This window comes from Dermochelys coriacea, chromosome 1 (genome assembly GCF_009764565.3).
Source record: "Dermochelys coriacea isolate rDerCor1 chromosome 1, rDerCor1.pri.v4, whole genome shotgun sequence".
NCBI lineage: Eukaryota > Metazoa > Chordata > Testudines > Dermochelyidae > Dermochelys > Dermochelys coriacea.
In genome coordinates, this window is record NC_050068.2 from 125,984,914 (window position 1) to 125,998,773 (window position 13,860).

Below are 13,860 nucleotides of genomic sequence, written 5' to 3' on the forward strand. Positions count from 1 at the left end.
TAACAGAGTATTCAATGAGAGTAAATGTGGCAAAACCTGGAATTTAATCCATTTTGAGGAAATATTGTGGATTAAATTCTGCTCACAATTTCATCTCTTCATCCCTCAATTTCATACAACTTCAGCCTTTCACAATTCATTGAGACCAATGTAACTTCAAACACATTCAGCTACATTCAGCTTCAGTCTTCTGCAGTGGCTGTAACTGAGACTAGACTTTGGACAACATGCAGAAATTGTTTTACTGGGATGAATCAAGCAGGTCTGATGCCTACTGATGTGTACATGAATCTTGATTAAGTTGCTTTATATTATTTTAATTAAGGTGATCAAAAAGGGGGCAGATAATAACAGACAAACAAGAGGAAAGATTTTCTGCTCCACTCCAACCAACAAAACGCTTGTTTTTCACCCTTTGCTGGGTCTGATTATATAAAGTCTGTTTCTTATTTGTTCATCTAGTGGCTGGGCACCTCCTTCAGCTTCACTGACATACTGGAAGAATCACCATGGATATTTCCATTCTAATAATAATTGCTTCAGAAAAGTTTAGCTGGATATGCTGTGTAGTTGTCTTAAACTTTGATTTTGTTTTAAAACTAGCATGACTCACTTTGAAAACCACATAAGTACTGAAACCCTGAAAGACATTTAACCCCCCCCAACTCTTTACAGGGCATTGTTATGATGCCATGGGTGATGCTTCTAGGCACACGTACACATCCCTACCTCTCCTTTTAACCTGTTATTGTGGCTATGACATCAGCACAACAAGATTCACTTCATATGAGGCAAAAAACTAGATTAATGTAACAGCATGACATACAATGTAAGTTCCCAGGGCCAGGTGATCCTTTGTTTTGTGTGTGTGCACTTTACAGTTTTTCCAAGGACACTCAATACATTCAGTAATGAGGGAAAGGGGGATTTTATTGAGACACTTGCTTTTACCATTACTCCTTGGACATGATTTAATGTAATTTCATGTTCAGTGTATTGAGATGACTGAGGTGTAGATTAATGTTTCTTTTATTCTGGAAGTTTAAGAGAATTGACTCGGATACAGTTTATCTGAGGTCAAATCTTTCAGAATGTGAGGTAAAATCTGCATAACTTCTTCCTTCCTTTCAAACCTGTAGCAAATTCAATTCAAAAGCCCTTCTTAATTAAAGTCTATAGAATGTATAGTTAATTATATTTTGTGTAAATTATGAAAATTATTGTATACATGTAATTTTCCTGAGTCCTCTGTTTCTCCAAAGGTGTGAAGACTAAGTGTTAAAGAATCTCTTTTATATTTGGCTTTAATAATAGTAAACTTTCTTTCCAAATTTCTTATTAAATTCTACAACTTGCACTTTATCCTGAAGAATAGTACATTATAAATATCATTCATGTATGCTACAAGATACCCTTATTTTACATTTAAAGTTTGTATTTTTGTATTCTCTTTAGTGTCCTGTGAGTGTATATACAAAAACATACATATTACATACATTTGACATAAGGCAATTTTTTCTTTACTTAGTATCCCCAAATAAAATATTTTATGTCAGAATTGAGATCTAAACATATACCAATTTTTTATAATTGTAGCTATCAATTAAATAGCATAAAATATCTCATTTATGGGGGGTAACTCAACTATACACTAATGAGAATTATATGAGCAAATCATACAGACCACATACTTTAATAATTACATACAGTCCCCTGCCTGGTGGATATATAATGTGTGTTAATCTTATTTAATTCTCTCAGTATGACTGGCCCATGGAACTTTTACTTTGATTTACATGGAGGTATCTAGGGCCTCATCCTGCACATGAGATTGCTGTTGAAGTCAAGCGGGATGGGGCAAAATGCCATTATGTTTATAAATGTTGCCACCACAATTCTACTATGGAGCTAGGATGATGGTCTTGTAGTCCCATTCAGGTACAGTTCCTGGCATTACTACAAACTTCCTGTATGACCTGGGGCAAGTCACTCAGGACCAAATTTTCAAAGGTATTTAAGTGCCTAAAGATGCAAATAGCTGCAGAATGGGATTTTAAAAAGTACCTAAACAGATTAGACCCAGATTTTCAAAGGTAATAAGGCACCTAACTCCCGTTACTTTTGAGGAGTCTACAATCTAAAGAAGAGTGTGAAGACAATTCAAACTGTTCTTGAATTATACAAATTTTAAAATTACCCCATCTGAAAAAAATAACACACCTTAAAATGTGTTCCACTTGTAATAAATAGCTTGTTACCAGGCATTCAAAATGTTCATAGGGTCAAATTTTCTTGAAAATGTGTGGGTCAGCTCTATTTGAAGAAATTATGTTGCAATTAAGCAGTTATTACATTTTTTGTTGTAGATAGTTTTGGGTCCAACCTGTCTCCCATTGATTTCAATGGGAGCTTTTTTAGCCAGTGACTTCAGTAGCTGTTGCGTATGCTAATGATGGCTGAAAAATCAGGGTCCTGTTATTTAGGTGATTAAATAAGGATTTATGAGTCTAACTTTAGGCATCCATGCTTGAAATTTTTGATCATTGTTATTAGCTTTCTTTTTCAGATAGGCTAATTAAAGCACAGCAAAGTGCTATGACTTGGCAGGAAAGCATAGTGGCTTACTGCATTAGGAAGGGACTGCAGAACCAAGAAGATGTATTTGAGTCTTGGGTCTGATACTTATTTGCACTGTAGAACAAGAATATGTATTCTAGCCTTGGGTTTGCTACTTTTGTACACTTTGACCAACCTTTGGAGTGAGAACAGGCTGTAAGGTCCATGCATGCATGGCTAAATTTAACTGTCTATGGAATGTGGACATGATATCAAGTGTGCATTCAATGGTGCAGAGCTCCACAGGAGCTTATTAGTTTTGCTAGCACCATTTACACTTAATCAATCTGATTATCCAGAGCATCTCATCCATTTAAAATTAGGCTACACAAAATAGAAAGTGAAATATATATATATATGAGGTAATTTCCAAACCAAAACACGGTTAAAAAAAAGCTAATATTGATAAGTGGCAACAATGTATTTACCTATCAAATTATTTACAAAACTCAAGCTCACAAATGCAAAGAAATAAATAGTGATGACTACACAATAACTAAACACTTGGGCCAGCTCCTCAGCAAGTATAGGTTGGCATGGATATATTGATTATATCTATTTACATCAGCTGAGGTTCTGGCTCAAATGTATAGGGAAGTTAATTTGGAAGCCTTTGCTAATATGTACACTGACTGATGGTTAAAAGATTAAGAAATGGTCAATATCCTAACCTATGCTTACCTGTACCATCAAGCGAGTTTATATGATTTTTGAGCCTTATACAATCGATTGTATAATGTCCTTGTGTTGTGTTTGCTCACTAATTCCTTTGAGCTTGATAGTATGACAGCATCTATTTAGTACTTTCTTTTAAATCTCATATTGCCTATTTCTATGTGATTTGTCTTTCAGTGTGATAATTTCCTTGTTGCTGATTGTGTATCCTGTTTGGGGAGCGTTGACTTTTTTTTTTAAGAGTCTGTATTATTCTCTGAAGACTGAACACCAGGTTTGGTCATTCAGCACTTTTTCACATTATTGCATATTTGCAAATACATTGGGGTCATGATCACACAGCTCATAAACACACACATACAACTCTGGGCATTAGGGGATTTCTACATATAAGCTCACTACACCCAAATGTGAATCACACTTTTGTGCAAGCCTATTTAAAAATGTGATTCATATACAGAGATAGAGACAAGGTCAGGTAAAATATACCCCAAACCCCTTATTTCTATTCTGTACAATCCTGATCAATTCTGAGGACACTGAGGCAAGCATGGACCTTTGCAAATCAATGGTTCTTCTGTCTCAGAGCCACTTTGGTGCTTCTGAAAATCCCACTCTGTTTGCATTTACTTTTTTTTAAACCATATTTCTTCTATAAAGTTGTGACTTTTGTGCACTGATATCCATGATGCAATAAACGTCTAGGAATCTTTCTCATAGCTCATCATAAAGTCTTCGTTGCTATAATTGTCACAAATCATAGCATATATTAAAAATTAGCAAGCTAGTGTTTCTTCTACCAGTGTATGGAAATAATGTCTCCTGAAAATATTGGTGCTCATTTTTGACAAGGTAACATTTTTCATTGAAATGTGAAACCCTGGTACCTTGTGATCTGTACAACTGAGGTGAGAGGGATTTTCTTTTTGTATGAACTATGCAGACAAGTCTTTTTTTCTGTTTTCAGGTCAGATAGTAATGACAAGCTATATCTTCCTCGGAAACAATTTAGGGCCTGATTTAATTCTTTAATTTTAAATCTTAAAAACATCCCAAATTAAGAACAATAATAAAAAAGCTGCTCCATTTTCTTTAAAGGAACAGATGAAGCCAAGGGGTATTTAAATTAAGTTATTTAAATTACATATGGATTTCTATAGTAGGCATCACCACAGAATCTGTCACACTGTTTCAGAGGTCATACTTCTCTACTGTTTTAGTTTTGCATAGACCTAATCAGTTTAATGATAGTACTACACACACACACGGCTCTGCAGTACTTAAGCAAAAGAGAAACAACCTATGGCAAAAAGAAAAGGAGTACTTGTGGCACCTTAGAGACTAAAAAATTTATTTGAGCATAAGCTTTCGTGAGCTACAGCTCACTTCATCGGATGCATTTGATGGAAAATACAGTGGGGAGATTTATATACACACACAGAGAACATGAAACAATGGGTTTTATCATACACACTGTAAGGAGAGTGATCACTTAACATGAGCCATCACCAGCAGCGGGGGGGGGGGGGGGAGGAAGGAGGAAAACCTTTCACGGTGACAAGCAAGGTAGGCCATTTCCAGCAGTTAATAAGAACATCTGAGGAACAGTGGGGGGTGGGGGGGGGGAGAGAAATAACATGGGGAAATAGTTTTATTTTGTGTAATGACTCATCCATTCCCAGTCTCTATTCAAGCCTAAGTTAATTGTATCCAGTTTGCAAATTGATTCCAATTCAGCAGTCTCTCGTTGGAGTCTGTTTTTGAAGTTTTTTTGTTGAAGGATAGCCACTCTCAGGTCTGTAATCAAGTGACCGGAGAGATTGAAATGTGGCAGCTCTCCAACACCACTTTCTACAAGCCTCTTATCTCACTGGGAGTTACCAAAAGAAACTACAGCATTTGCTCAAGAAACTCCCTGAAAAAACACAAGAACAAATCCACACAGACACACCCCTGGAACCCCGACCAGGGGTATTCTATCTGCTACCCAAGATCCATAAACCTGGAAATTCTGGAGGCCCCATCATCTCAGGCATTGGCACCCTGACAGCAGGATTGTCTGGCTATGTAGACTTCCTCCTCAGGCCCTACATTACCAGCACTCCCAGCTATCTTCAAGACACTACTGACTTCCTGAGGAAACTACAATCCATTGGTGATCTTCCTAAAAACACCATCCTAGCCACTATGGATGTAGAAGCCTTCTACACCAACATTCCACACAAAGATGGACTACAAGCCATCAGGAACAGTATCCCCGATAATGTCACGGCTAACCTGGTGGCTGAACTTTGTGACTTTGTCTTCACCCATAACTATTTCATATTTGGGGACAATGTATACCTTCAAATCAGCGGCACTGCGATGGGTACCCGCATGGCCCCACAGTATGCCAACATTTTTATGGCAGACTTAGAACAACGCTTCCTCAGCTCTCGTTCCCTAATGCCCCTACTCTACTTGTGCTACACTGATGACATCTTCATCATCTGGACCCATGGAAAAGAAGCCCTTGAGGAATTCCACCATGATTTCAACAATTTCCATCCCACCATCAACCCCAGCCTGGACCAGTCCACACAAGAGATCCACTTCCTGGACACCACGGTGCTAATATGCGATGGTCACATAAACACCACCCTATATCGGAAATCTACTGACCGCTATTCCTACCTACATGCCTCTAGCTTTCATCCATATCATACCACACGATCCATTGTCTACAGCCAACCTCTACGATATAACCACATTTGCTCCAACCCCTAAGACAGAGACAAACACCTACAAGATCTCTATCATGCATTCTTACAACTACAATATCCACCTGCTGAAGTGATGAAACCGATTGACGGAGCCAGAAGAGTACCCAGAAGTCACGTACTACAGGACAGGGCCAACAAAGAAAATAACAGAATGCCACTAGCCATCACCTTCAGCCCTCAACTAAAACCTCTCCAATGCATCATCAAGGATCTACAACCTATCCTGAAGGACGACCCATCACTCTCACAGATCTTGGGAGACAGGCCAGTCCTTTCTTACAGACAGTCCCCCAACCTGAAGCAAATACTCACCAGCAACCACACACCACACAACAGAACCACTAACCCAGGAACCTATCCTTGCAACAAAGCCTGCCCCAACTCTGTCCACATATCTATTCAGGGGACACCATCATAGAGCCTAATCACATCAGTCACATTATCAGAGGCTCGTTCACCTGCGCATCTACCAATGTAATATATGCCATCATGTACCACCAATGCCCCTCTGCCATGTACATTGGTCAAACTGGACAGTCTCTACGTAAAAGAATAAAAGGACACAAATCAGACGTCAAGAATTATAACATTCAAAAACCAGTCGGAGAACACTTCAATCTCTCCGGTCACTCAATTACAGACCTGAGAGTGGCTATCCTTCAACAAAAAAACTTCAAAAACAGACTCCAATGAGAGACTGCTGAATTGGAATTAATTTGCAAACTGGATACAATTAACTTAGGCTTGAATAGAGACTGGGAATGGATGAGTCATTACACAAAGTAAAACTATTTCACCATGTTATTTCTCCCCCCCACCCCACCCCACCCCCCACTGTTCCTCAGATGTTCTTATTAACTGCTGTAAATGGCCTACCTTGCTTGTCACCATGAAAGGTTTTCCTCCCCCCCCCCACTGCTGGTGATGGCTCATCTTAAGTGATCACTCTCCTTACAGTGTGTATGATAAAACCCATTGTTTCATGTTCTCTGTGTGTGTATATAAATCTCCCCACTGTATTTCCACCAGATGCATCTGATGAAGTGAGCTGTAGCTCACGAAAGCTTATGCTCAAATAAATTTGTTAGTCTCTAAGGTGCCACAAGTACTCCTTTTCTTTTTGCTAATACAGACTAACTCGGCTGCTACTCTGAAACCTATGGCTCTGCTCCAAGTAGGGGGTACTGCAGAGGTACATCATCACATGGGAAACTTGGGGATAAATTTTGCCTCAGGGAGGTACAATCCCTCTATGTGCACTGCAATGAAAAGGGTGACTGCACAAGATGATGCAATATACTCTGCTCAGACTGCACTTTAGGCCAGTGTGGAAAGGGTAAGATAGGTCCTTGGGACAAGCTTGCAGAGGGTAGGGTCTTTGTTCCACCCCTCTACATATCTGCATAAGGGTCAGTCACTATTTGGCACTGAACAAGTACTGCAGATATGGGCCTTCAGAAAGTGTTTTATTCATGGAGAAGTTAATAGCCAAAAAGTAGAGGTCATTGAGTTCTTTTTCATTGTTTTCATCACACATTTTTCTTGAAGACACATTATTATTACATATTGTGTAGCCTATATCCAAAATTCACTGGACAATCTGCAGAAAATTATGAAAATAAATAGAGATCTAAGGCCCCAGTCCTGTAACTGCTGGTGGTGTGGAGGGGTTCAGCACATGTAGGACTAGGGGCTAAGACCTTAACCCTGGAAAAGACACAGGTCCCAGGCATGAGCGGCAGATATCACCGGTTGGGGGAGGCTAAGCCCCCACAAACAGTCCAGTGTGGCCCTGCCCACTCTCCACCCCCAGATTCTTTTCATCTTCATGTTCTTTCCCATGCTTGTGTCTAGGGTGGCCTGCGGCTGGGACTTGGGGTGTCTGGGGCTGGTGTTCATACTGCCTGGTGCTCCAGGGTTGGGGGCACTGGGGGCATGCCACCTGCCCGGCACTCTGGGGCTGGGGGTTCTGGGGCCAGGGTCATTGGGGCCATGCCACCTGCCTGGTGTTCTGGGGCTGAGGGCACTTGGGCAGCCTGGAGCTGGAGGGCCAGCAGTCATGGTGTGGGTACTCTGGGCTCCAGGGGGGTGGAGAGGGGCCTCGGGCAGAAGGGATGGGGCCAGGGGCTAGCCTCTCCCAACTGGCTGTTCATGTTTCTCTCGTGGTTCCTGGTACTTGCAAAAGGTTGCATTGAACTTAGTAGGACTCCAAGAGGGACGAAAGGGCGATGCAGGGAATACCACTGACTATTTGGGGTCTCAGCAGAAAACAGATGAAGATAGGGAAAGATAAGATGCAACAGCAAGTAGTGTTGAACAGAAATCAGTATGCATCTTATTAATTACGTGATTTTATCCAGAGTTTATTTTCATCTGTATTTTTTCTTTCAGAAGAAAACTAGATTTTCTATACCTTGCGAGGTAAAGGAGGAGGATTGGGAAATCATAGTAGAAATTCATTTAAGTTTGCTTTTCAGGGAATTCTGCAGGCATGCAGATCTTGCTATCAGCTAGGAAAATGGTTGGAGTGCAGTCTTCCATTCCTCATCCAACCAAAACTTCCACTGGTGTCATTGGAAATTTTGGGTGGGCAGGCAAGTAATTTATAATCAGATGAGTGGTTTGATCATTACATATTTGATTGTGTATTTTTTTTATTCGACATATATTTTTACTGCCTAATGGAAAAAATACAGCATTTATTAATTATTTATTATTTAGTGTCCAGAAATAATATCTGTAAATTTCTATAAATGGTAAGTGAAGACTGGACAGACAAATGGATAAAAGTGCCAAATTCGTATTTCAAAGCTAGAATATTAACTTCTAATTGTTTTTAAAGTTGTATTTTTATTAAAATTTATATGGCCATTTCCTCAGCGGGGAGCCACAGGAAATAACTCCAGGAGGGAAAGGGGGGCAGGGGAGCTTGGTGGGCCGCAGGAAATAACCCGTGTTTGAGACCCCTGATTTAGATAATGGCACAAAGAGTACACTAATAAAGTTTGTGGATGATACCAAGCTGCAAGGGGTTGCAAGTGCTTTGGAGGATAGGATTAAAATTCAGTGATCTGGACAAACTGGAGAAATGGTCTGAAGTAAAAATAGGATGAAATTCATTAAGGACAAAAGCAAAGTACTTCACTTAGGACGGAACAATAGGTTGCACACATACACAATGGGAAGTGACTGCCTCTGAAGGAGTACTGCAGAAAGGGATCTGGGGGTCATAGTGGATCACAGCTAAATATGAGTCAACAGTGTAACACTGTTGCAAAAAAAGCAAACATCATTCTGGGATGTATTAGCAGGAGTGTTGTAAGCAAGACACGAGAAGTAATTCTTCCTCTCTACTCCGCGCTGATTAGGCCCCAGCTAGAGTATTGTGTCCAGTTCTGGGCGCCACATTTCAGATGTGGACAAATTGGAAAAAGTCCAGAGAAGAGCAACAAAAATGATTAAAGGTCTAGAAAACATGATCTATGTGGAGTCTGAAAACATTGGGTTTGTTTAGTGTGGAGAAAAGAAGATTGAGAGGGGACATGGTAACAATTTTCAAGTACATAAAAGATTGTTACAAGGAGGAGGGAGAAAAAATTGTTCTCCTTAACCTCTCTGGATAGGACAAGGGGCTTAAATTACAGAAAGGGCAGTTTAAGTTGGACATTGGGAAAAAACTTTCTGTCATGGCAGTTAAACACTGGAATAAATTGCCTAGGGAGGCTGTGGAATCTCCATTATTGGAGATGTTTAAGAGCACGTTAGACAAATACCAGTCAGGGATGGTCTAGATCAGGGGTCAGCAACCTTCGGCATGTGGCTGGTCAGGGTAATTCACTGGCGGGCTGTGAGACATTTTGTTTACATTGATTGTCCACAGGCACGGCCCCCCGCAGCTTCCGGTGGCCGTGGTTCACCATTCCTGGCCAATGTGAGCTGCAGGAAGTGGCGGCCAGCATGTCCCTGCTTCCCGCAGTTCCCATTGGTCAGGAACGGCAAAGCGTGGCCACTGGGAGCTGCAGGGGCAGTGGGAGGGGATGCCTGCAGATGGTCAATATAAACAAAACGTCTCACAGCCCGCCAGTGGATTACCCTGATGGGCCGCGAGCTGAAGGTTGCCAACCCCAGTCTAGATAATACTTAGACCTGCCATGAGTGCAGGGCACTGGACTACATAACTTCTCTAGTTATCCCTTCCAGGCCTATGAGTCTATGATTCCATTGTTACAGTCATGCAGGGTCAAACAGCAGCAGGCCATACAAACAATTTCAGCAGAAAGCTCATTCCCAAAGGATTTCCTTTGGAAAACTCAAGAGGTTTGACTAATTTGAGATAAAGATCCAGACTTTTACAAGCCAGTTTCTGAACCTTAAATCTCATTTACCAAATAACATAAGACCAGTTCAAACTACCAAGACACATGCATATATTGGAGCTGGTCAAAATTTTCCAAATTTTGATTTTGTTACTTTTTTTAATCTACATTTAAAAATTTGACAAAAAAAGGAAGTTTAAATATTTGCATTATTCCCCCCCGCAAAGTTTTGACCATTAACTTTAAAAGATCAAAACTATAAAATTCTCCTAAACATTTAAATCATGAGCCACAGGTTCTGTGTGTGAAATTTGGAAGCATTCACCAAATCATGAAATGGTATTGATTTAGAAATATAATCACATATATTAGAATCAGAGAGTTTAAGGCCAGAAGGGACCATCAGATCATCTAATCTAAACTATATATCACTGGCCACCAACTCCATCCAGCACCCACACAGTATGCCCAACAACCAAAATTACACCAAAGCATTACAGCCCACAGGGGACTAGACTATTATGTGCCGCAGGAAGAGAATAGGAGGGACTGAGGTGCAGCAATCCCTGAGGCCCTCGCAATAAGAGGGAAATGATTAAGTGAGATAAACCCAGCTAATTCTGGAAAGTGACCTACATCCACATGCTGCATAGGAAGGCAACCCCAACCCCCAAGGTCACTGCCAATTGGACGTGGGGAAAAATTCCTTCCCAACCCCATATATGACAATCAGTTAGACCCTGAGCATGTGAGCAAGAACCCGCCAGCCAAGCACCTAAAAGAGAGAGAATGCTTGGTGCTACCTCAGAGTTCTGGCCCATCCCACCCAATGTCCTATCTCCAGCTGTGGCCATTCCTGATAATTCAGTGTAAGGAGATAACACAGACCAAACCAAACCCAGAATTAATTTGGGTTGTGAGGAAGGAAATCCCTAATGGCCGGCTGAAACTGTGACCTTTAAGAACATAAGACACCAATTGGAAGTGACCTCTAGGGTTGTTGACTCTTGCCTCCCACCATCACAAACAACCCCATCATATAATCACACTCATAAAAATGTCCATCTATCTCAAAGTTAATTTTTTTTCTCCCACACCAACTATTTGGAGGCTGTGCCAGAACCTCCGTCCTCTGATGGCTTGAAACCTTCTAATTTCCAGACTGAATTTGTTCATAGCCAGTTTTTATCCATTTGTTCTTGTGTGAACTCTGTCCTTTAGCTTAAATAGCTCTTCACCATCCCTGGTATTTACCCCCCAATGTATTTATGTATATCCCCTCTCAGCCATCTTTTTGCTAAATTAAACAAACTAATCTCTTCCAATCTCCTTTCATAAAATAGGACCTCTATTCCCCTGATCATCATAGTAGTGCTTCTCTGCACCTTTTCCAGTTTTAATTCATCTGTCTTCAACATGGAATCTTACCAATGCCTAGTACAATGGCATTCATATTTCACTACCTCTACTGGAAATGCCTTACCCGATACATTCTAGGATCATATTTGCCTTTTTCACAACTGCATAATATTGGTGGCTCCTAGTCATCATGTGAACAGTCTACACACCCAGGTCTCTCCTCTCTTCTGTTGCTTCCAACTGATAAGCTCCCAGCTTGTTGGAGAAATTCTTATTATTAGACCCTAAATGCATGACCTTGCACTTTGTACTATTCAATTTCATCACATTTCTATTACTCCAGACTTTAAGTTCATCCAGATCTTCCTGCATAATATTCCAATCCCCCTCCATGTTGATGATACATTTCAACTTTGTATCATTAGCAAATGTCATTGGCACACTCCTACTTTTTGTGCCAAGCTAATTAATAAAAATATTGACTAAGACTGTTCACAAGACTGATCCACTAATAACCTTCCTCCAATCAAATAATTCATCTTTCAGCAGAACCTGTTGCCTTCTCCCTTTTAGTCAGTTCTTTATCTGCCTTATATTTCTTGTACTGATCCCTGTCTTCCCTAAGAATCCCATGCACTGCTACAGACTAGGGACCGAGTGGCTAGGCAGAAGTTCTGCAGAAAAGGACATAGGGGTTACAGTGGACGAGAGGCTAGATATGAGTCATCAGTTTGCCCTTGTTGCCAAGAAGGTTAACGGTATTTTGGGCTGTATTAGTAGAAGCATTGCCAGCAGATCGAGCGATGTGATCATTCCCCTCTATTCGACATTGGTGAGGCCTCATCTGGAATACTATGTCCAGTTTTGGGCCCCACACTATAAGAAGGCTGTGGAAAAATTGGAAAGAGTCCAACAGAGGGCAACAAAAATGATTAGGGGGCTGGAGCACATGACTTATGAGGAAAGGTTGAGGAAACTGGGATTACTTAGTCTGCAGAAGAGAAGAATGAAGGGGGATTGATATCTGCTTTCAACTACCTGAAAGGGGGTTCCAAAGAGGATGGATCTAGACTGTTCTCAGTGGTAGCAGATGACAGAACAAGGAGTAATGGTTTCAAGTTGCAGTGGGGGTGGTTTAGGTTGGACATTAGGAAAACTTTTTCACTAGGAGGGTGGTGAAGCATTGGAATGCGTTACCTAGGGAGGTGGTGGAATCTCCTTCCTTTGAGGTTTTTAAGGTCAGGCTTGACAAAGCCCTAGCTGGGATGATTTAGTTGGGGATTGGTCCTGCTTTGAGCAGGGGGTTGGACTAGATGACCCCCAGAGGTCCCTTCCAACCCTGATATTCTATTATTCTAATTTAACTAATAAGTTTCCATGTGGTACTGTGTCAAATGCTTTGCTGAAGTCCAAGAAGATTAAATAACTGCATTTCCCTTATCTAAAAATATCAGTTATTTTCTCAAAGAAAAAAAATCAGGTACTTTGGCACAGTCTAACCTTTGGTAAACCCTATTGCATTACACCCCATTTACCATTTACCTCATGAAATTAATTATTCTTTCCTTCACAATTTGTTCTAATACCACTGAAGTGAGACTAACAGTTCTATAAATTACTCTGATCACTTTCCCCCACCACGTTAACTATTCTCCATTCATATGTAATTACTTCTGAATAGACAGAGTTATTAGAATTCCTTGCTACTGGACTAGCAATCTCATCTGCCAATAATCTGGGATGGAAATCTCTCTCCACTTCCCCAATTTGGGTACATTTAGCTCTTTACATTTGTCCTCCACCTCAAATGTGGCAATGTCCATATCCAGTACTCATTTCTAACAAACAACCATACTGCCTTCATGCCCGCATTCCATATTAACATCCTTATTGAAAACTGATTAAAAGGATTCATTCTGTTTCTAGTCCATACCTATCTTATCTTTAATCTCCTTCTGCTCCTCACTGCATAGCAACCCAACTTCATCCTTCCTCTTTCTTTTTTTAAATAACTAAAAATCCTCATTATTTATTTAATTTGCTTAGCAAGAGCTAATTCATCTTGACTTTTAGTAATTTTCACTTTATTCCTACATTGTCTAACTTCCACTTTATTCTACATTGTCTAACTT